Source organism: Oncorhynchus gorbuscha, linkage group LG23 (assembly GCF_021184085.1).
Source record: "Oncorhynchus gorbuscha isolate QuinsamMale2020 ecotype Even-year linkage group LG23, OgorEven_v1.0, whole genome shotgun sequence".
In the NCBI taxonomy this organism is placed as follows: Eukaryota; Metazoa; Chordata; class Actinopteri; order Salmoniformes; family Salmonidae; genus Oncorhynchus; species Oncorhynchus gorbuscha.
The window spans coordinates 15,843,226-15,866,684 of NC_060195.1; the positions used below are offsets into that span (position 1 = coordinate 15,843,226).

Genomic DNA, 23,459 nt, shown 5'->3' on the forward strand with positions numbered 1-23,459 from the left:
AGCTTGAATGAGAATGTTGACCATTGGCTTGTTTATTGGGATGCCAAATGCATTTGGTAGAATGTGCATACACATGTTGGCATTCTATATCTTGATAGTCATATCCCAGTCATACCCCCAGCAGTCATGGTACTGTACACTTTCTACTTCACAGTTTGAATTGTTCAGAGTATTAGGCCTATGTCAATGAATATGAGATATGAATATACCAGACTACTGTATGGATTTCTATGTGAATCAGTGGCCATGCAGGTTGACATGACATAGCTGTACTGACTCAATGCAATTTAGTTGACTGTCTGTGGTGTTTCAGATGGAGAGAAGAGAGAGAAGCACAGAACAGGGTGACTCTACTGATCTGGACCACATTCTGAAGGAGCTGGACTCCATGTCTGAGTGTCTGGACAGACTGGCATGTATGTACTATATCTCTGTTGGGCTCTGGTCAACAGTAGTGCACTATGGGTATAGGGTGTCATTTGGCACTCACTCAGCATTCTAATGTGTATAATATATGCAAATCTAGTGATGTGACTGTTGCGTTACCTCTGAAATGTGATCTTCCTCCTACGCATCCAAATAGGATTTCGACCCGCCGGCCAACAAACCGCTGTGCAAGCGGTGATGTTCAGATGTTCAACGTCTCACAATTTGCCATGTGGTTTATCGATGGCCTTTGGATAAGGCAGGCCTCCAGTTGATGTGTTAGATTTGGGGAGATGTGTGTAGGTTATTACAGCCAGGCTCATTATGAGATGATTTGATGTGAAGATATGAAGCTGTGTCTTGTCTCTGCCAAGGGAGATGGTTAGTGGGCAAATAAGCATTCAGCACTACAACAGTCTGTGTCCTAAATGGCACCCTATTCACTACATACAGTAGTTCAATACTTGTTGACATATGGACCCTGGTCAGAGGTAGTGCCATTGAAAGTGAATAGGGTGCCATTTGGGACTCACAGGTCAGGTTGTAGTAATCCTTCCCATCATGCTGCGCTGTCTGACGAGACATGCATTAAGTTGACAGTGCCTTTACACAGCTTGGAACATTCCGAAAATTATGTCATGGCTTTAGAAGCTTCTGATAGGCTAATTGACATCATTTGAGTCAATTGGAGGTGTACCTGTGGATGTATTTCAAGGCCTACCTTCAAACTCAGTGCCCCTTTGCGTGACATGGGAAAATCAAAATAAATCAGCCAAGACCTCAGGAAAATAATTGTAGACCTCCACAGGTCTGGTTCATCCTTGGGAGCAATTTCCAAACACCTGAAGGTGCCATGTTCATCTGTACAAACAGTAGTACGCAAGTATAAACACCATGTGACCACGCAGCCGTCATACCGCTCAGGAAGGAGACACGTTCTGTCTCCTAGAGATGAACGTACTTTGGTGCAAAAAGTGCAAATCAATCCCAGAACAACAGCAAAAGACCTTGTGAAAGACCTGGAGAAAACAGGTACAAAAGTATCTCTTTCCAAAGTAAAACGAGTGCTATGTCAACATAACCTGAAAGGCCGCTCAGCAAGTAGAAGCCACTGCTCCAAAACAGCCTTAAAAAAGCCAGACTACGGTTTGCAACTGCACATGGGGACAAAGATCGTACTTTTTGGAGAAATGTCCTCTGGTCTGATGAAACAAAAATAGAACTGTTTGGCCATAATGACCGTCATAATGTTTGGAGGAAAAAGGGGGAGGCTTGCAAGCCGAAGAACACAATCCCAACCATGAAGCACGGGGGTGGCAGCATCATGTTGTGTGGGTGCTTTGCTACAGGAGGGATGGGTGCACTTCAAAAATTAGATGGCATCATGAGGATGGAAAATTATCTGTTTATATTGAAGCAACATTTCAAGACATCAGTCAGGAAGTTAAAGCTTGGTCGCAAATGTGTCTTCCAAATGGACAATGACGCCAAGCATACTTCCAAAGTTGTGGCAACAGCTCTGTCAGGAGGAATGGGCCCATATTTACCCAACTTATTGTGGGAAGCTGTGGAAGGCTACCCGAAACATTTGACCCAAGTTAAACAATTTAAAGGCAATGCTACCAAATACTAATTGTGTGTATGTAAACTGCTGACCCACTGGGAATGTGATGAAATAAATAAAAGCTTAAATAAATCTTTCTCTCTCTACTATTATTCTGACATTTCACATTCTTAAAATAAAGTGGTGATCCTAACTGACCTAAGACATGGAGTTTTTACTAGGATTAAATGTCAGGAATTGTGAAAAACTGAGTTTAAATGTATTTGGCTAAGGTGTATATAAACTTCCGACTTCAACTGTATATATACAGTATGTTCCTGGGACACTGTAATCTGAGACATTAACATTATTTTAACATCTGTATCTTATTATAAATAATTAACTGGTAGACATTTCCCCTCTTGATTTTATTATGCTGTTTCTTGTTTGTTACCTATAAGAAGAAAATCATTCAGCTCTCCTTTCATATCTCATATACCCCGGTCAACAGCACTGCACCCCCGACAGCAACTCGCCCAAGCCTTCCCCATTTCTGCTTCTCCCAAATCCAGTCAGCTGATGTTCTGAAAGAGCTGCAAAATCTGGACCTCTACAAATCAGCCGGGCTAGACAATTTGGACCCTTTCTTTCTAAAATGATCTGCCGAAATTGTTGCCACCCCTTCAACCTCTCTTTCGTGTCATCTGAGATTCCCAAAGATTGGAAAGCAGCTGTGGTCATCCCCCTCTTCAAAGGGGGAGACACTCTTGACCCAAACTGCTACAGACCTATATCTATCCTACCCTGCCTTTCTAAGGTCTTCGAAAGCCAAGTCAACAAACAGATTACCGACCATTTCGAATCTCACCATACCCTCTCTGCTATGCAATCTGGTTTCAGAGCTGGTCATGAGTGCACCTCAGCCACACTCAAGGTCCTAAACGATATCTTAACCTCCATCGATAAGAAACATTACTGTGCAGCCATATTCATTGATCTGGCCAAGACTTTCGACTCTGTCAATCACCACATCCTCATCGGCAGACTCGACAGCCTTGGTTTCTCAAATGATTGCCTCGCCTGGTTCACCAACTACTTCTCTGATAGAGTTCAGTGAGTCAAATCGGAGGGTCTGTTGTCCGGACCTCTGGCAGTCTCTATGGGGGTGCCACAGGGTTCAATTCTTTGACCAACTCTATTCTCTGTATACATCAATGATGTCGCTCTTGCTGCTATTGAGTCTCGGATCCACCTCTACGCAGACGACACCATTCTGTATACTTCTGGCCCTTCTTTGGACACTGTGTTAACAACCCTCCAGGCAAGCTTCCATGCCATACAACTCTCCTTCTGTGCCCTCCAATTGCTCTTAAATACAAGTAAAACTAAATGCATGCTCTCCAACCGATCGCTGCCTGCACCTGCCCGCCTGTCCAACATTAATACTCTGGACGGCTCTGACTTAGAATAAGTGGACAACTACAAATACCTAGGTGTCTGGTTAGACTGTAAACTCTCCTTCCAGACCCACATCAAACATCTCCAATCCAAAGTTAAATCTAGAATTGGCTTCCTATTTCGCAACAAAGCATCCTTTACTCATGCTGCCAAACATACCCTTGTAAAACTGACCATCTTACCAATCCTCGACTTCGGCGATGTCATTTACAAAATAGCCTCCAATACCCTACTCAACAAATTGGATGCAGTCTATCACAGTGCCATCCGTTTTGTCACCAAAGCCCCATATACTACCCACCATTGCGACCTGTACGCTCTCGTTGGCTGTCCCTCGCTTCATAGTCGTCGCCAAACCCACTGGCTCCATGTCATCTACAAGACCCTGCTAGGTAAAGTCCCCCCTCTCTCAGCTCGCTGGTCACCATAGCATCACCCACCTGTAGCACGTGCTCCAGCAGGTATATCTCTCTGGTCACCCCCAAAACCAATTCTTTCTTTGGCCTACTCTCCTTCCAGTTCTCTGCTGCCAATGACTGGAACGAACTACAAAAATCTCTGAAACTGGAAACACTTATCTCCCTCACTAGCTTTAAGCACCAGCTGTCAGAGCAGCTCACAGATTACTGCACCTGTACATAGCCCATCTATAATTTAGCCCAAACAACTACCTCTTTCCCTACTGTATTTATTTATTTTATTTATTTATTTTGTTCCTTTGCACCCCATTATCTTTATTTCTACTTTGCACATTCTTTCACTGCAAATCTACCATTCCAGTGTTTAATTACTATATTGTATTTACTTTGCCACCATGGCTTTTTTTTGCCTTTACCTCCCTTATCTCACCTCATTTGCTCACATCGTATATAGACTTGTTTCTACTGTATTATTGACTGTATGTTTGTTTTACTCCATGTGTAACTCTGTGTTGTTGAATGTGTCGAACTGCTTTGCTTTATCTTGGCCAGGTCGCAATTGTAAATAAGAACTTGTTTTCAACTTGCCTACCTGGTTAAATAAAGGTGAAATTTAAAAAAATGTTGGATTTGATTTTGTACAGGGACATATTTGATTTTCTTCTTCTGTTGTGTCTCATAGTGCGGACCCAGCTGAGACAGTGTGACCTGATCGTGTGCTTCAGCCACCCAGACAAGATGGCCTCTCTGAACGGAGTGGAACAGGGGGTGACCTGGCCCAAGACTGGACCTCAAGCTGAGGAGTGAGGGAGGAGAGGAGGATGAAGATGGTGAGGTAAAGGAAAATAAGATATAGAGGAGGAGGAAGAAGAGTAGATTAAAGACGAGGAGGAAGAGGAGGAGGTAAAAGAGGAGGACGAGGGGGAAGAGGGGGGAGAAGAAGAGGAAATGGAGGAAGAAGAGGAGGAGGGAAGGAAGAAGGAGAAGATGGAGAAGTGAAGGAGGAGAAGATTAAGAGAAGAGAAGAAAGCATGTATGTAGTTAGTCAAATCAAATCATATTGGTAACATACACATGGTTAGCAGATGTTAATACGAGTATAGCGAAATGCTTGAGCTTCTAGTTCCGACTATGCAGTAAAATCTAACAAGTAACCTAACAAATTTACAACAACTACCTAATACACACAAATGTAAAGGGATGAATAAGAATATGTACATATAAATATATGGATGAGCTGGATGAGCGATAGCCGTGCGGCATAGGCAATATGCAGTAGATAGTGTAGAATACAGTATATACATATGAAATGAGTAATGTAGGATATGTAAACATTATTAAAGTGCCGTTATTTAAAGTGACTAGTGATACCTTTATTAAATCAATTTATTAAAGTGGCCAGAGATTTTAGTCAGTGTGTTGGCAGCAGCCTCTCTATATTAGTGGTGGCTGTTTAACAGTCTGATGGCCTTGAGATAGAAGCTGTTTTTCAGTCTCTCGGTCCCAGCTTTGATGCACCTGTACTGACTTCGCCTTCTGGATTGTAGCGGGGTGCGGCCAGTCAGGAACTCCAGGACCTAGCTGCACAGGGTGGGTCTCGAGCTTAATGACGAGTTTGGAGGGTACTATGGTGTTAAATGCTGAGCTGTAGTCAATGAACAGTATTCTTACATATGTATTCCGCTTGTCCAGATGGGATAGGGCAGTGTGCAGTGTGATGGCATCGTCAGTGGACTTATTGGGGTGGTAAGCAAATTGTAGTGGGTCTAGGGTATCAGGTGCTATGATCCTTGACTAGTCTCTCAAAGCACTTCATAATGACAGAAGTGAGTGCAATGGGGTGATAGTCATTTAGTTCAGTTACCTTAGCTTTCTCGGGAACAGGAACAATGGTGGCCATCTTAAAGCATGTGGGGACAGCAGACTGGGACAGGGATTGGTTCAAATCCCGCCTGAACTTATCTGTTCAGTAACATAGGTTCAAATCCCACCTGAGGCTATCTGCTCAGTAACATAGCCTCAGGTGGTATCTGAACCTATCTGTTCAGTAACATAGGATCAAATCCCACCTGAGGCTATCTGCTCAGTGACATAGGTTCAAATCCCACCTGAGGCTATCTGCTCAGTAACATAGCCTCAGGTGGTATCTGAACCTATCTGTTCAGTAACATAGGATCAAATCCCACCTGAGGCTATCTGCTCAGTGACATAGGTTCAAATCCCACCTGAGGCTATCTGCTCAGTAACATAGCCTCAGGTGGTATCTGAACCTATCTGTTCAGTAACATAGGATCAAATCCCACCTGAGGCTATCTGCTCAGTCACATAGGTTCAAATCCCACCTGAGGCTATCTGCTCAGTGACATAGGTTCAAATCCCACCTGAGGCTATCTGCTCAGTGACATAGGTTCAAATCCCACCTGAGGCTATCTGTTCAGTAACATAGGTTCAAATCCCACCTGAGGCTATCTGTTCAGTAACATAGGTTCAAATCCCACCTGAACCTATCTGTTCAGTAACATAGGATCAAATCCCACCTGAGGCTATCTGCTCAGTGACATAGGTTCAAATCCCACCTGAGGCTATCTGCTCAGTAACATAGCCTCAGGTGGTATCTGAACCTATCTGTTCAGTAACATAGGATCAAATCCCACCTGAGGCTATCTGCTCAGTGACATAGGTTCAAATCCCACCTGAGGCTATCTGTTCAGTGACATAGGTTCAAATCCCACCTGAGGCTATCTGTTCAGTAACATAGGTTCAGATCCCACCTGAGACTATCTGCTCAGTAACATAGGTTCAAATCCCACCTGAGGCTATCTGTTCAGTAACATAGGTTCAAATCCCACCTGAGACTATCTGTTCAGTAACATAGGTTCAAATCCCACCTGAGACTATCTGCTCAGTAACATAGGTTCAAATCCCACCTGAGACTATCTGCTCAGTAACATAGGTTCAAATCCCACCTGAGACTATCTGCTCAGTAACATAGGTTCAAATCCCACCTGAGGCTATCTGTTCAGTAACATAGGTTCAAATCCCACCTGAACCTATCTGTTCAGTAACATAGGATCAAATCCCACCTGAGGCTATCTGCTCAGTGACATAGGTTCAAATCCCACCTGAGGCTATCTGCTCAGTAACATAGCCTCAGGTGGTATCTGAACCTATCTGCTCAGTGACATAGGTTCAAATCCCACCTGAGGCTATCTGCTCAGTGACATAGGTTCAAATCCCACCTGAGGCTATCTGTTCAGTAACATAGGTTCAAATCCCACCTGAGACTATCTGCTCAGTAACATAGGTTCAAATCCCACCTGAGACTATCTGCTCAGTAACATAGGTTCAAATCCCACCTGAGACTATCTGCTCAGTAACATAGGTTCAAATCCCACCTGAGACTATCTGCTCAGTAACATAGGTTCAAATCCTATATTATATTACTATCTGCTCAGTAACATAGGTTCAAATCTAACCTGAGACTATCTGCTCAGTAACATAGGTTCAAATCCCACCTGAGACTATCTGCTCAGTAACATAGGTTCAAATCCCACCTGAGACTATCTGCTCAGTAACATAGGTTCAAATCCCACCTGAGACTATCTGCTCAGTAACATAGGATCAAATTCCACCTGAGACTATCTGCTCAGTGACATAGGTTCAAATCCCACCTGAGGCTATCTGCTCAGTGACATAGGTTCAAATCCCACCTGAGGCTATCTGTTCAGTAACATAGGTTCAAATCCCACCTGATTGGAGACAACCTTTATCTTTTCCCACTGCCATTCTCTCATCATCTGTTAAATAACATCATGAAATACCTTAAATATCTTTTCAAAAATAAGCATAGGATTCTAGCTTAAAGGTGAACTCCTTGACAGAGCATAGAGAGGAGGCTATTTGTTCACCTCGCTACCCATGAGGCCGGTACCCAGGTGGTATGTGTTGCCTTGGTGACGTATCTGGATGTTGTAGACCTTGCCTTAGTTCAGCACCATGAGGGTGTAGGGCTGCTCAGAAGAACCCTTGGAACTGTCCCTCACCAGAAACGCTGCATCCTGTAACACACACAGCTACATTGATACAAACTGTGTGTGTGTTTGAGGAGGCTGGCGGGAAGAGCTATAGGAGGAGGGGGTCATTGTTAAGACTTTTATGCAATGACATATTAGTAAAACATGGAAACCACATGTTTGATTCTGTTCCATATATTCCAGATATTACAATGAGCCTGACCTCTCATAGCTCCTCCCACCAGCAGCATCTGCTGTGTGTGTGCATGTGTGCGTGCGTGTGTGTGCATGCGTGCGTGTGAACATATGTATATGTATCAGTGAGGACCACCAGGGGTGGAGAGAACTACATAGAAAGCATATAAAATTGTGAATTATAGGATCTTCATAAGTTTTTTATTGTGGCCACACACCCTAGTGGTGCGTGGCCATGAACCTAGCAAGCCCCGGTTGGAGCGAGTGGTCGCATCTGCACTTCGCTCCCGCGGGTAGTATAACTTTTTCATTATATTTCATTATAGCACAACGGTTTGATTTGTCTAATCTTAGCAATTTCTTCTCAGCTAGCTACATAGCCGTCTTTGTATCAAAGATAATTGCGTAACTATCGTATTTCGCCGTCCTAACGTAGTCTTCACTAGCCAGCTAGCTAACGTCCACTGATTAGCTGCACTGGAGAAACTATTACTCTCAACTGAACGACTTGATTAGTGTAGTGTTAGCTAGCTACATAGCTGTCTTTGCTGTCTTCGTATCATCGTATCCAAGATAATTGTGTTGTTTAGGTTTAGAGTGTGTAGTCTTAGAGTGATTATCTTAATTTACCGAGGTTAGCTAGCCAGCTATTTGTCGTCCTTAACGTAGGAGACTCTGCTAGCTAGCCAACGCTAGCCAACGTCTTCTGAATAGAACTCAACAACCCGGTCGCATTCACAGGTAGTATCACATTTTCACTTCATTTCATTACAGTACAACGGTTTGATTTGTTTGATCGTAGCTAGCTACATAGCTAGCTACATAGCCGTCTTTGTATCTAAGATAATTGTGTAGTCTTGAGCGATTTTCTAGGTTCGCTAGCCAGCTATTGTCGTTCTTTTAACGCAACGTAACGTAAACAACACTGCTAGCTAGCCAGCTAGCCCCGAATAGCAACACTGCAGAAACTATTACACTCAACGGAACGACTTGATTAGTGTAGTGTCAACAACGCACCCACTGCCAGCTGGCCTACTTCAGCAGTACTGTATCATTTTAATAATTTTAGTCAATAAGATTCTTGCTACGTAGCTTAACTTTCTGAACATTCGAGACGTGTAGTCCACTTGTCATTCCAATCTCCTTTGCATTAGCGTAGCCTCTTCTGTAGCCTGTCAACTATGTGTCTGTTTATCCCTGTTCTCTCCTCTCTGCACAGACCATACAAACGCTCCACACCGCGTGGCCGCGGCCACCCTACTCTGGTGGTCCCAGCGCGCACGACCCACGTGGAGTTCCAGGTCTCCGGTAGCCTCTGGAACTGCCAATCTGCGGTCAACAAGGCAGAGTTCATCTCAGCCTATGCCTCCCTCCAGTCCCTCGACTTCTTGGCACTGACGGAAACATGGATCACCACAGACAACACTGCTACTCCTACTGCTCTCTCTTCGTCCGCCCACGTGTTCTCGCACACCCGAGAGCTTCTGGTCAGCGGGGTGGTGGCACCGGGATCCTCATCTCTCCCAAGTGGTCATTCTCTCTTTCTCCCCTTACCCATCTGTCTATCGCCTCCTTTGAATTCCATGCTGTCACAGTTACTAGCCCTTTCAAGCTTAACATCCTTATCATTTATCGCCCTCCAGGTTCCCTCGGAGAGTTCATCAATGAGCTTGATGCCTTGATAAGCTCCTTTCCTGAGGACGGCTCACCTCTCACAGTTCTGGGCGACTTTAACCTCCCCACGTCTACCTTTGACTCATTCCTCTCTGCCTCATTCTTTCCACTCCTCTCCTCTTTTGACCTCACCCTCTCACCTTCCCCCCCTACTCACAAGGCAGGCAATACGCTCGACCTCATCTTTACTAGATGCTGTTCTTCCACTAACCTCACTGCAACTACCCTCCAAGTCTCCGACCACTACCTTGTATCCTTTTCCCTCTCGCTCTCATCCAACACCTCCCACACTGCCCCTACTCGGATGGTATCGCGCCGTCCCAACCTTCGCTCTCTCTCCCCCGCTACTCTCTCCTCTTCCATCCTATCATCTCTTCCCTCCGCTCAAACCTTCTCCCACCCTTACCTCACCTCGCTCATCAACTCATCCCTGACCGCTGGCTACGTCCCTTCCGTCTTCAAGAGAGCGAGAGTTGCACCCCTTCTGAAAAAACCTACACTCGATCCCTCCGATGTCAACAATTACAGACCAGTATCCCTTCTTTCTTTTCTCTCCAAAACTCTTGAACGTGCCGTCCTTGGCCAGCTCTCCCGCTATCTCTCTCTGAATGACCTTCTTGATCCAAATCAGTCAGGTTTCAAGACTAGTCATTCAACTGAGACTGCTCTCCTCTGTATCACGGAGGCGCTCCGCACTGCTAAAGCTAACTCTCTCTCCTCTGCTCTCATCCTTCTAGATCTATCGGCTGCCTTCGATACTGTGAACCATCAGATCCTCCTCTCCACCCTTTCCGAGTTGGGCATCTCCGGCGCGGCCCACGCTTGGATTGCGTCCTACCTGACAGGTCGCTCCTACCAGTTGGCGTGGCGAGAATCTGTCTCCTCACCACGCGCTCTCACCACTGGTGTCCCCCAGGGCTCTGTTCTTGGCCCTCTCCTATTCTCGCTATACACCAAGTCACTTGGCTCTGTCATAACCTCACATGGTCTCTCTTATCATTGCTATGCAGACGACACACAATTAATCTTCTCCTTTCCCTCTTCTGATGACCAGGTGGCGAATCGCATCTCTGCATGTCTGGCAGACATATCAGTGTGGATGACGGATCACCACCTCAAGCTGAACCTCGGCAAGACGGAGCTGCTCTTCCTCCCGGGGAAGGACTGCCCGTTCCATGATCTCGCCATCACGGTTGACAACTCCATTGTGTCCTCCTCCCAGAGCGCCAAGAACCTTGGCGTGATCCTGGACAACACCCTGTCGTTCTCAACCAACATCAAGGCGGTGGCCCGTTCCTGTAGGTTCATGCTCTACAACATCCGCAGAGTACGACCCTGCCTCACACAGGAAGCGGCGCAGGTCCTAATCCAGGCACTTGTCATCTCCCGTCTGGATTACTGCAACTCGCTGTTGGCTGGGCTCCCTGCCTGTGCCATTAAACCCCTTCAACTCATCCAGAACGCCGCAGCCCGTCTGGTGTTCAACCTTCCCAAGTTCTCTCACGTCACCCCGCTCCTCCGTTCTCTCCACTGGCTTCCAGTTGAAGCTCGCATCCTCTACAAGACCATGGTGCTTGCCTACGGAGCTGTGAGGGGAACGGCACCTCAGTACCTCCAGGCTCTGATCAGGCCCTACACCCAAACAAGGGCACTGCGTTCATCCACCTCTGGCCTGCTCGCCTCCCTACCACTGAGGAAGTACAGCTCCCGCTCAGCCCAGTCAAAACTGTTCGCTGCCCTGGCCCCCCAATGGTGGAACAAACTCCCTCACGACGCCAGGACAGCGGAGTCAATCACCACCTTCCGGAGACACCTGAAACCCCACCTCTTTAAGGAATACCTAGGATAGGATAAGTAATCCCTCTCACCCCCTTAAGATTTAGATGCACTATTGTAAAGTGACTGTTCCACTGGATGTCATAAGGTGAATGCACCAATTTGTAAGTCGCTCTGGATAAGAGCGTCTGCTAAATGACTTAAATGTAAATGTAAATGTAATGTAATGCGTGAGGTATGGCTGTGTAAGACCACCATGACCCTAGTGTTTGTCTACTGCAACAGTGTCATCTTGTGGTCAGTGAATCTCATTACATAAACTACCATTTTCACTTGACACCTGAGGATTTTTTTCCTTCTCATTACTGGTACATGTAAATGTACTCGGTGTAAATTATATATCCTGTCTATACATTATGTTTATTGTGGCAGCACTAATTCACCTGGTCAAATTCCTGGTAGGTTAAACGTACTTGGCGAATAAAGCTGATTCAGTTATTGTATGTTGAGATGAGCCTCTCTCTCAAATGCCTGTCAATTCATAATTGTACCACAAAGTAGCGCCAGTTTTCCTACACTGCCAAGTTCCGGCTCAGGACAGGCCGGGTTCAACTCTCCCTCCTCCCCATGCCTTCCCCTTTTTTTAATAACTGACCACTTTCTCGGCGCAGCGCAGTTCAAATCACAGAGAGGGAAAGAGACAGCGAGCAGGCGGCAGTGGTTCATTCTGCAGTATAACGAAAATCTGTCTTCTCTGCAAAGTCCCAGCGAAAATCTGTCTTCTCTGCAAAGTCCCTAGGGATGCCAACTCTATACAACGGATGTTATAGATATTCAGTTGATTGCCTACCAAACGAAACAACTATTGCCTGAGAAAGAATCTGCATACAAAATATGGTAAGCGCCAATGTATTTTGTATTGTCTTGCACTTGCTGCTGCAGCAGCTATACTGTAATGCACGCTGCTCCCACAACCACAAAAAATTGTTCTTCTGCAAACGGAGTTTTTTTTTTTTACACAGGTTAGATCACCGGCTAATTGAAACGCTATTGAGAAGTTTTTACAGATACTTTACCCGCATATCGACGTCCCTGGCGAACATGCACCGGGCCGATTAATTTAGCCGAGCCAAGAAAAAATGAAATACACCGCAACCGAGGCTAATCGCAAGTGTCTTGCAACTATAGCCAAATCACAGCAGTTTATAACCAGTTAGTTACATGATTACTCTCTTCTCTTTGTTTAACTCAAATGTTAAACTCCCTCCCGTGGCCTTAAATGCGTCTGACCACCTACTTAAATTGTAGCCTACTCAGTTATCCTGCCAATTTGACCGGATTCTGACCGATTTTGTTGCCCAAATAGCTAAAAGGAAGCGATGTGCAGCCCACGTCTCTCCAGCTGTGTGGACTTCGATCGCTTAAAGCACTGTTGCCATTATTGGCACATAGAAAATTGCAATTTCTACATTATAATTTTAATGGTCCACGTATAATGCCAGAAAAGCAGACACGTTGCATTTCTGCCAGACAGGTTCCATTTAATTTATTATTGATGGTCCAAAAAGCAGTATATTTGAGCCTGACCTCTACAACAACACAACTCCTCTAAGGTAAAGTGTGTGTCTGTCAGGCTTAGTGTTTGTTGCTCCATCCATCTCCTCTGTCAGCCTTAGTGTTTGTTGCTCCATCCTTCTCCTCTGTCAGCCTTAGTTTTTGTTGCTCCATCCATCTCCCCTGTCAGCCTTAGTGTTTGTTGCTCCATCCTTATCCTCTGTCAGCTTTAGTGTTTGTTACTCCATCCATCTCCTCTGTCAGCCTTAGTTTTTGTTGCTCCATCCTTCTCCTCTGTCAGCCTTAGTTTTTGTTGCTCCATCCATCTCCTCTGTCAGCCTTAGTGTTTGTTGCTCCATCCTTATCCTCTGTCAGCTTTAGTGTTTGTTACTCCATCCATCTCCTCTGTCAGCCTTAGTGTTTGTTGCTCCATCCTTATCCTCTGTCAGCTTTAGTGTTTGTTACTCCATCCATCTCCTCTGTCAGCCTTAGTGTTTGTTGCTCCATCCTTATCCTCTGTCAGCCTTAATGTTTGTTACTCCATCCATCTCCTCTGTCAGCCTTAGTGTTTGTTACTCCATCCATCTCCTCTGTCAGCCTTAGTGTTTGTTGCTCCATCCTTATCCTCTGTCAGCCTTAATGTTTGTTACTCCATCCATCTCCTCTGTCAGCCTTAGTGTTTGTTGCTCCATCCTTATCCTCTGTCAGCCTTAGTGTTTGTTGCTCCATCCATCTCCTCTGTCAGCTTTAGTGTTTGTTACTCCATCCATCTCCTCTGTCAGCCTTAGTGTTTGTTACTCCATCCATCTCCTCTGTCAGCCTTAGTGTTTGTTGCTCCATCCATCTCCCCTTAGTGTTTGTTACTCCATCCATCTCCTCTGTCAGCCTTAGTGTTTGTTACTCCATCCTTATCCTCTGTCAGCTTTAGTGTTTGTTACTCCATCCATCTCCTCTGTCAGCCTTAGTGTTTGTTGCTCCATCCATCTCCTCTGTCAGCCTTAGTGTTTGTTACTCCATCCTTCTCCTCTGTCAGCTTTAGTGTTTGTTACTCCATCCATCTCCTCTGTCAGCCTTAGTGTTTGTTACTCCATCCATCTCCTCTGTCAGCCTTAGTGTTTGTTGTTCCATCCTTATCCTCTGTCAGCTTTAGTGTTTGTTACTCCATCCATCTCCTCTGTCAGCCTTAGTGTTTGTTACTCCATCCATCTCCTCTGTCAGCCTTAGTGTTTGTTGCTCCATCCATCTCCCCTTAGTGTTTGTTACTCCATCCATCTCCTCTGTCAGCCTTAGTGTTTGTTGCTCCATCCATCTCCTCTGTCAGCCTTAGTGTTTGTTACTCCATCCATCTCCTCTGTCAGCCTTAGTGTTTGTTACTCCATCCATCTCCTCTGTCAGCCTTAGTGTTTGTTACTCCATCCATCTCCTCTGTCAGCCTTAGTGTTTGTTGCTCCATCCATCTCCCCTTAGTGTTTGTTACTCCATCCATCTCCTCTGTCAGCCTTAGTGTTTGTTGCTCCATCCATCTCCTCTGTCAGCCTTAGTGTTTGTTACTCCATCCATCTCCTCTGTCAGCCTTAGTGTTTGTTACTCCATCCATCTCCTCTGTCAGCCTTAGTGTTTGTTACTCCATCCATCTCCTCTGTCAGCCTTAGTGTTTGTTACTCCATCCATCTCCTCTGTCAGCCTTAGTGTTTGTTGCTCCATCCATCTCCCCTTAGTGTTTGTTACTCCATCCATCTCCTCTGTCAGCCTTAGTGTTTGTTGCTCCATCCATCTCCTCTGTCAGCCTTAGTGTTTGTTACTCCATCCATCTCCTCTGTCAGCCTTAGTGTTTGTTACTCCATCCTTCTCCTCTGTCAGCCTTAGTGTTTGTTACTCCATCCATCTCCTCTGTCAGCCTTAGTGTTTGTTGCTCCATCCATCTCCCCTTAGTGTTTGTTACTCCATCCATCTCCTCTGTCAGCCTTAGTGTTTGTTGCTCCATCCATCTCCTCTGTCAGCCTTAGTGTTTGTTACTCCATCCATCTCCTCTGTCAGCCTTAGTGTTTGTTACTCCATCCATCTCCTCTGTCAGCCTTAGTGTTTGTTACTCCATCCATCTCCTCTGTCAGCCTTAGTGTTTGTTGCTCCATCCATCTCCTCTGTCAGCCTTAGTGTTTGTTACTCCATCCATCTCCTCTGTCAGCCTTAGTGTTTGTTACTCCATCCATCTCCTCTGTCAGCCTTAGTGTTTGTTGCTCCATCCATCTCCCCTTAGTGTTTGTTACTCCATCCATCTCCTCTGTCAGCCTTAGTGTTTGTTACTCCATCCATCTCTGTCAGCCTTAGTGTTTGTTACTCCATCCATCTCCTCTGTCAGCCTTAGTGTTTGTTGCTCCATCCATCTCCTCTGTCAGCCTTAGTGTTTGTTACTCCATCCATCTCCTCTGTCAGCTATAGTGTTTGTTACTCCATCCATCTCCTCTGTCAGCCTTAGTGTTTGTTGCTCCATCCATCTCCTCTGTCAGCCTTAGTGTTTGTTGCTCCATCCATCTCCCCTTTGTGTTTGTTACTCCATCCATCTCCTCTGTCAGCCTTAGTGTTTGTTACTCCATCCATCTCCTCTGTCAGCCTTAGTGTTTGTTGCTCCATCCATCTCCCCTTAGTGTTTGTTACTCCATCCATCTCCTCTGTCAGCCTTAGTGTTTGTTACTCCATCCATCTCCTCTGGCAGCTGTAGGTGGTCTGTGGTGCCCCTGCAGTCTACAGTGTTCAGAGTCAGACATTGATGTGGTCTGATGTAAATGTTTGGGTTGGAATTTCCACTCCAGACTCTCTTTTGATGTCCAGGAGACTGGGGACAAACTTGTGTGTGTGTGTGTGTGCGCGTGACTGTGTGGGAGAGAGAGAGTGTGTTTGTCACAGTCCCCCCCCCCACTGCTACGATGTTGTCGTGGAGACCAGAGGCCACTTGTGACCCCTTGATCTATGGAATCATGGTGTATTGTGGGAGTGGGTCAGAGTGTGTGTGTGAGGCTGAAGGACCAGTTCAGGTCTGAGTTGGGCTTTTTCAAACTGTGTAAGCAGAATGTGTACAGTGCACTCACACAATTCTCTCTCTCTCTCTCTCTCTCTCTCTCTCTCTCTCTCTCTCTCTCTCTCTCTCTCTCTCTCTCTCTCTCTCTCTCTCTCTCTCTCTCTCTCTCTCTCTCTCTCTCTCTCTCTCTCAAACGCACACACTAGGTATGTTTTGTATTGATAACTCCCATTCCTATGTATTTGACAGAACCTGAATATATTAACATGTGGCCTGGCTGTATAGGTAGCTAGCTGACTGAGTAAAGATACAATGGTTCTCACTGACAACAATAATATGCCATTTAGCAGACGCTTTTATCCAAAGCGACTTACAGTCATGTGTGCATACATTCTACGTATGGGTGGTCCCGGGAATCGAACCCACTACCCTGGCGTTACAAGCGCCATGCTCTACCAACTGAGCTACAGAAGGACCACAAGCCTGGTCACGGTGAGGTAATGAGCTTTGGGAGTAGAGGGCTGAGAGAGCACTACTGATTGATGGAAAATACACACACACACACACACACACACACACACACACACACACACACACACACACACACACACACACACACACACACACACACACACACACACACACACACACACACACACACACACACACACACACACACACACTGTCAGGTGAGGAGTGACAAGCTACGTGCTGTCTCTGGTTGGACTCGTAACCCTCCAGAAATGCTTCTCCCAAGAGAGTGCTATCAGGGAGGGAAGTTTTCAGGAGAGACAGATAGTTGAGACCAGGGCTGCTATCTCCCTGTCCCTCAGACAGCTAGGAGAGACCAGGGCTGATATCTCCCTGTCCCTCAGACAGCTAGGAGAGACCAGGGCTGATATTTCCCTGTCCCTCAGACAGCTAGGAGAGACCCGGGCTGATATCTCCCTGTCACTCAGAGAGCTAGGAGAGACCAGGGCTGATATCTCCCTGTCCCTAAGACAGTTAGGAGAGACCAGGGCTGATATCTCCCTGTCCCTTTGACAGCTACTAGGAGAGACTCGGGCTGATATCTCCCTGTCCCCCAGAGAGCTAGGAGAGACCAGGGCTGATATCTCCCTGTCCCTCACACTGCTGTTCGGAGAGACCAGGGCTGATATCTCCCTGTCCCTCACACTGCTGCTAGGAGAGACCAGGGCTGATATCTCCCTGCCCCTCAGACAGCTAGGAAAGACCATGGCTGCTATCTCCCTGTCCCTCAGACAGCGAGGAGAGACCATGGCTGATATCTCCCTGTCCCTCACACTGCTGTTAGGAGAGACCAGGGCTGATATCTCCCTGTCCCTCACACTGCTGCTAGGAGAGACCAGGGCTGATATCTCCCTGTCCCTCACACTGCTGCTAGGAGAGACCAGGGCTGATATCTCCCTGTCCCTCACACTGCTGTTAGGAGATACCAGGGCTGATATCTCCCTGTCCCTCAGACAGCTAGGAAAGACCATGGCTGCTATCTCCCTGTCCCTCAGACAGTGAGGAGAGACCATGGCTGATATCTCCCTGTCCCTCACACAGCTCCTAAGAGAGACCAGGGCTGATATCTCCCTGTCCCTCAGACAGTTAACAAGGCTTGACTCTCAGGGTAGGAGTCAGGACAGCCTGCTAATCACCACACTAATAATCCTGTCAGATCACTGTTGCTCTCTCTCTCTCTCTCTCTCTCTCTCTCTCTCTCGCTCTCTCTCTCTCTCTCTCTCTCTCTCTCTCGCTCTCTCTCTCTCTCTCTCTCTCTCTCTCTCTCTCTCTCTCTCTCTCTCTCTCTCTCTCTCTCTCTCTCTCTTCTGTCTCTCTCTCTCACACACACACACTCTGTCTCTCTGTCGCTCTCTCTATTTCTCTCTCCCTGTCTCTCTCTCTCTCTGTCTCTCGTAATTATATTCAATTCAAGGGGCTTTATTGGCATATGTTAACATTGCCAAAGAAAGTGAGGTAGATAATATACAAAAATGAAAAAGACATTAAAAATCAACTGTAAACATTACACTCGTAGAAGTTCCAAAAGGATAAAGACATTATGTCATATCTCTGTCTGTCATATCTCTCTCTGTCTCTCTCTGTAACGTGCGTTGTTTGAAGGAGACCAAGGCGCAGCGTAATTTGTGGTCATCATATTTATTTAAATGAGAACCAGCAACAAAATAACAAAGTGAAACCAAAAATAATGTACCGTTCCGTAGGCTACAAGAGCTGTACAAAAACAAGATCCCACAACATAGGTTGGAACAAGGCTACCTAACTATGATTCCCAATCAGAGACAACGATAGACAGCTGCCTCTGATTGGGAACCACACTCAGCCAAACACGAAGAAATACAAAACATAGAATGCCCACCCCACATCACACCCTGACCTCACCAAATAGAGAAATAAAACGTCTCTCTAAGGTGACAGGGTGTGACAGTACCCCCCCCCCCCCCCCCCAAAGGTGCGGACTCCCGGCCGTAAACCTGAACCTATAGGGGAGGGTCCGGGTGGGCATCTACCCATGGTGACGGCTTTGGTTCGTCGCTGGAGGCTCCGGACTGGAGACCGTTGCTACAGGCTCTGGACCGGGGACCGTCGCTGGAGGCTCCGGACCGTAGACCGTCGCTACAGTCTCCAGACCGGGGACCGTCGCTACAGGCTCCGGACCGGGGACCGTCGCTGGAGGCTCCGGACCATAGACCGTCGCTACAGGCTCCAGACCGGGGACGTCGCTGGAGGCTCGGGACCGGGGACCGTCGCTACAGGCTCCAGACCGGGGACCGTCGCTGGAGGCTCGGGACCGGGGACCGTCGCTGGAGGCTCGGGACCGGGGACCGCCGCTGGAGGCTCGGGACTGGAGACCGTCGCTGAAGGCTCCGGACAGATCAACGCTGGAGGCTTTGTGCCATGGATCCTCACTGGAGGCTTCCAGCCATGGATCCTCACTGGAGGCTTCCAGCCATGGATCCTCACTGGAGGCTTCGTGCCATGGATCATCACTGGAGGCTTCAGGCCATGGATCATCACTAGAGGCTTCGTGCCTTATGGATCATCACTGGAGGCTTCGTGCCATGGATCATCACTGGAGGCTTTGTGCCATGGATCATCACTGGAGGCTTCGGGCCATGGATCATGACTGGAGGCTTCCTACGTGGAGCCGGAACAGGTCACACCGGACTGAGTGCATGGAGCAGGCACCGGATACACTGGGCTGGAGAGGCGCACTGGAGGTCTCAAGCGTAGAGCCGGCACAACCCGTCCTGGCTGGATGGTTACTTTCGCCCGGCCAACGCGGGGTGCTGGCACAGGACGCACTGGGCTGTGCAGACGCACCGGAGACACAGTGCACAGAGCCGGCGCAGGATATCCTGGGCCGAAGAGACGCACTGGAGGCCAGGAGCGCTGAGCCGGCACCCTGGCTGGATGCCCACTCTAGCTTGTCCAATGCGGGGAGCTGGAAAAATGCACACCGGGCTGTGACTGCGCACTGGAAACATGGTGTGCATCACCGCATAGCACAGCACCCGACCAGTCACACGCTCCCCACGGTAAGCACGAGGAGTTGGCTCAGGTCTAAACCCTGACTCCGCCAATCTCTCCGTGTGCCCCCAACATTTTTTTTGGAGCTGCCTCTCGGGCTTCCGTGCCGTGACCCCTTGTATAGTTGCCGTTCCTCTAATTCCCCGTATCCTCACCGTTCCGCTCTGGCTGCTTCTATCTCCTCCCTTGGACGGTGATACTCTCCAACCTGCACCCAGGGACCATTGCCTTCCAATATCTCCTCCCATGTCCACTCCTCCAGAAAACGCTGCTTGGTCTTTTTGTGGTGGGATCTTCTGTAACATGCGTTGTTTGAAGCAGACCAAGGTGCAGCATAATTTGTGGTCATCATATTTATTTAAATGAGAACCAGCAACAAAATAACAAAGTGAAACCAAGAATAATGTACCGTTCCGTAGGCTACAAGAGCTGTACAAAAACAAGATCCCACAACATAGGTGGGAAAAGGCTACCTAACTATGATTCCTAATCAGAGACAACGATAGACAGCTGCCTCTGATTGGGAACCACAGTCAGCCAAACACAAAGAAATACAAAACATAGAATGCCCACCCCACATCACACCCTAACCTCACCAAATAGAGAAATAAAATGGCTCTCTAAGGTCAGGGCGTGACACTCTTCTTCTGTCTGTCTCTCTCTCTCTCTCTCTCTGTCAATTCAATTTCAATTTAAGGGCTTTATTGGCATTGGAAACATGGTATTTCACCCAATAGATATGGGAGTTTATCAAAATTGGATTTGTTTTCAAACTCTTTGTGGGTCTGTGTAATCTGAGGTAAATATGTTCTCTAATATGGTCGTACATGTGGCAGGAGGTTAAGAAGTGCACCTCAGATTCCACCTCATTTTGTGGGGAGTGTGCACATAGGCAGACCTGGTTCTCAAGAGAAGACAGGCTATGGCGGCCTTTCTCAATAGCACGGCTATGCTCACTGAGTCTGTACATAGTCAAAGTTTTCCTTAATTTTGCGTCATTCAAAGTGGTTAGGTATTCTGCCACTGTGTACTCTCTGTTTAGGGCCAAATAGCATTCTAGTTTGCTCTGTTTTTTGTTAATTCTTTCCAATGTGTCAAGTAGAGGTCGACCGATTATGATTTTTCAACACCGTTACCGATTATTGGAGGACCAAAAAGAGCCGATACCGATTAATCTGCCATTTTTTACAAATATTTTTTATATGTAATGACAATTACAACATTACTGAATGAACACTTATTTTAACTTAATATAATACATCAATAAAATCAATTTAGCCTCAAATAAATAATGAAACATGTTCAAATTGGTTTAAATAATGCAAAAACACAGCAGTGTTGGAGCTGAAAGTAAAAGTGCAGTATGTGCCATGTAAAAAAGCTAATGTTTAAGTTCCTTGCTCAGAACATGAGAACATATGAAAGCTGTTTGTTCCTTTTAACATGAGTCTTCAATATTCCCATGTACAAAGTTTTAGGTTGTAGTTATTATAGGAATTATAGGACTATTTCTCTCTATACGATTTTTATTTCATATACCTTTGACTATTGGATGTTCTTATAGGCACTTTAGTATTGCCAGTGTAACAGCATAGCTTCCGTCCCTCGCCTCGCCCCTACCTGGGCTCGAACCAGGAACACTTCGACAACAGCCACCCTTGAAGCATCGTTACCCATCGCTCCACAAAATCTGCGGCCTTTGCAGAGCAAGGGGAACAACTACTCCAAGTCTCCGAGAGAGAGATGTTTGTAACGTTATTAGCACGCACCCCGCTAACTAGCTAGCCATTACATATCGGTTACACCAGCCTAATCTCGGGAGTTGATAGGCTTGAAGTCATAAACAGCTCAATGCTTGAAGCATTGTGAAGAGCTGCTGGCAAAACGCACGAAAGTGCTGTTTGAATGAATGCTTACGAGCCTGCTGCTGCCTACCACCGCTCAGTCAGACTGCTCTATCAAATATTAAATCATAGACTTAATTATAACATAATAACACACAGAAATACGAGGCTTATGTCATTAATATGGTCAAATCCGGAAACGATCATCTCGAACATATTCTTTCAGTGAAATACGGAACTGTTACGTATTTTATCTCACGGGTGGCATCCCTAAGTCTAAATATTCCTGTTACATTGCACAACCTTCAATGTTATGTCATAATTATGTAAAATTCTGGCAAATTTGGCGGCCCAAACTGTTGCATATTCTCTGACTCTGCGTGCAAGGAATGCAAGAGAAGTGACAATTTCACCTGGTTAATATTGCCTGCTAACCTGGATTTCTTTTAGCTAAATATGCAGGTTTAAAAATATATACTTCTGTATATTGATTTTAAGAAAGGTTCGCAAATGCGCTTTTGTTAAATCATCCCCCTTTTGGCGAAGTTGGCTGTCTTTGTTAGGAAGAAATAGTCTTCACACAGTTCGCAATGAACCAGGTTACACAGTTTGCAATGAGTCATGTTAGCAGGCAATATTAACTAAATATGCAGGTTTAAAAATACATACTTGTGTATTGATTTTAAGAAAGGCATTGATGTTTATGGTTAGGTACACATTGAAGCAACGACAGTCCTCTTTCGCGAATACGCACCGCATCGATTATATGCAACGCAGGACATGCTAGCTAAACTAGTAATATCATCAACCATGTGTAGTTAACTAGTGATTATGATTGATTGATTGATTGTTTTTAACAAGATAAGTTTAATGCTAGCTAGCAACTTACCTTGGCTTCTTACTGCATTTGCGTAACAGGCAGTCTCCTCGTGGAGTGCAATGAGAGGCAGGTGGTTAGAGGGTTGGACTAGTTAACTGTAAGGTTGTAAGATTGAATCACCCGAGCTGACAGGGTAAAAATCTGTCGCTCTGCCCCTGAACAAGGCAGTTAACCCACCTTTCCTAAACCGTCATTGAAAATATGAATGTGTTCTTAACCGACTTGCCTCGTTAAATAAAGATTAAATAAAAAATGTGTCCAAAAATACCCATTTCCGATTGTTATGAAAACTTGAAATTGGCCCTAATTAATCGGCCATTCCGATTATTCGGTCGACCTCTAGTGTCAAGTAATTATCTTTTTGTTTTCTCATGATTTGGTTGGGTCTAATTGTGTTGCTGTCCTGGGGCTCTGTGGGGTCTGTTAGTGTTTGTGAGCAGAGCCCCAGGACCAGCTTGCTTAGGAGACTCTTCTCCAGGTTCACCTCTCTGTAGGTGATAGCTTTGTTATGGAAGGTTTGGCAATTGTTTCCTTTTAGGTGGTTGTAGAATTTAACGGCTCTTTTCAGGATTTTGAACATTTGTGGGTATCGCCCTAATTCCGCTTTGCATCCATTATTTGGTGTTTTACGTTGTATACAGAGGATATTTGTTATGCAGGTGAGTGAGGACCCAAAAGCGGTTTAACAGAAACAGAGTCTTTTAATGTTCAAACACAGGGAAAACATAAATCCTCCTCAGATGTATCGGTTGACTAGTCCCCTTCTAGCAGTAGAGGAGAATAGCAGGGCTAGCGGCAACTGACTGCAGGTCCCTCCGGGTAGGCGCGGGCCGTAGAGGACAGAGGCACCTGATCAAACGCAGCATCTAATGAAGAGGCAGATTACGACAGGACAGAACAAGGGCGAAGCAAACGAGAATCCGACAAAGACAGAAGCAGAAACAGAGAGAGAAATAGAGACCTAATCAGAGGGAAAAGAGGGAACAGGTGTGAGAGAGTAAACGAGGTCGTTAGAGGAGAATGAGGGACAGCTGGGAGAAGGAAAGGGACCATAGAGAGAGAGAGATAGAGGGAGAGAAGGTAACCTAATACGACCAGCA

At 46.2% G+C, this 23,459-nt stretch overlaps 1 protein-coding gene across 1 annotated transcript in view; it reads left to right on the plus strand.

Moving 5' to 3' along the window:
• The first annotated feature begins 12,165 nt into the window (after nucleotides 1-12,165).
• LOC124010436 (NEDD4-binding protein 3-A-like) overlaps nucleotides 12,166-23,459 on the plus strand; it is a 99,112-nt gene continuing 87,818 nt past the window's right edge. The window contains exon 1 of the mRNA XM_046322858.1: nucleotides 12,166-12,401. The gene's annotated coding sequence lies outside the window, so the exon portion shown is untranslated. The remainder of the gene's footprint in view (nucleotides 12,402-23,459) is intronic.